At 41.0% G+C, this 1,467-nt stretch overlaps 1 protein-coding gene and 1 pseudogene across 1 annotated transcript in view; both read right to left on the reverse strand.

The window, feature by feature from the left end:
• Thrap3 (thyroid hormone receptor associated protein 3) overlaps positions 1 to 1,467 on the reverse strand; it is a 38,594-nt gene that overhangs the window by 36,407 nt on the left and 720 nt on the right. The gene's annotated exons all lie outside the window — the stretch shown is intronic.
• Positions 481 to 575, reverse strand: LOC115030908 (annotated as a pseudogene).

Here is a 1,467-nt window from a genome sequence, read left to right on the forward strand (position 1 = left end):
CCTGCCTCTGCCTCCCGAGTGCTGGGATTAAAGGCGTGCGCCACCACGCCCGGCTTACCACCCCCCTCCTGAGAGAAGTTCTCACTATGTAGTTCTAGCTGGCCTGGAACTCTGAAACCTGCCTACCATTGCCTCAGAGTGTTATGATTAAAGACAAGAACCACCACACCCAGCCATTCAGACATGTAGTAACCTTCAACCAGTTCTTTTTACAAAATGTAATCAAACCAGAGTGGTGGGCTCACCTTTGCCAGGCTGGAATCTTGGGCCAGCCAGACATACACAGTGAGACCCTGTCTTCAAAAAACAAAACAACACACACAAAAAACAAGTTGGGTGTAGAGGCAAAAGCCGCTCTAAGGTAGAGGTAGGAGGCTCAAGAGTTCAAGGCCAGTATCAGCTACATACAGAGTTTAGAGGCCAGCCTGGACTTGTCTTAGGCAAAAAAAAAAAAAAAAAAAAAAAAAAGCAATCATGCCAAAATAGCTGCATTACTTTTTTATTTTTACTTGCGCAGGGGCCATGCTAATCTTCTCTGTATCGTTCCAATTTTAGTATATGTGCTGCCGAAGCAAGCTTGCTGCATTACTTTTTGATTCACTAAGTACTAATATTAATTCAAGATACACATCTGCAAATTAACTAAAAAACTACAAAGAACGACTTTTCTCCACAAGTTTCAAGGCACCAGCCGTCTTTAACATTTATACAAAATATATACACCTAAGCTGTCTAAATAGTAGGATTGACTACACACGGACAGTATTTCCACAAACAAAACTAGGAAAGATCTGAAAAGACAGTTTGATACATGCCTTTCGACTTAGGACCCACAATCGAAAACTCCCATACCCGGTAACAAGGGGTTAATCGTCAGTGAATTTCGTTGAATATTTACAATAATCCACTAAAGGTAGCCAGGGTTGTGCACTGCCATTTTAGAAAAAGAAAAAAAAAACTTAAGTACGTTAAAGTAAAAACTGAAATTTAAACGCAAAAGCTGATAAAGCCGTCTTTCTTGGCTCTGTCCTATAACGTCCTTGCCATATTGCTTCTATCCAATTAGCAAGCTCCTCGTTAACATAGTAATCTCACCGATGGCTTTCAACTTCTGGGCCACCAATGTTGCCGCCAACTACCGCCGCCACGCTCCATCCATTAAGAATCACAAGAGCAAAGAAAATAAAAGTTGTTTAAGTGTGGGACACAGCTGCTTCTCACCAGCAGGGCACACGCCAATCACCGAAGGAACGCAAGTCGGCCTCACTTGCAACCAAAGGAAGAAAGTGGGAACTATTTTTCCGATAGGAAGTAAACTTGGAATAGGCCTCTTTTGGCCACGAGAGGAAGAAAACAAAAGAACAAACAAGTTAAAAAAAAAAAAAAAAAAAAAAAAAAAAAAAAAAAAAAAAAAAAACAGAAGGAAGTACTAACATTTAGTGTGTTAGCAGCCACATGGGCCCTAGA

The sequence above is a fragment of the Mus caroli genome, chromosome 4 (assembly GCF_900094665.2).
Source record: "Mus caroli chromosome 4, CAROLI_EIJ_v1.1, whole genome shotgun sequence".
In the NCBI taxonomy this organism is placed as follows: domain Eukaryota; kingdom Metazoa; phylum Chordata; class Mammalia; order Rodentia; family Muridae; genus Mus; species Mus caroli.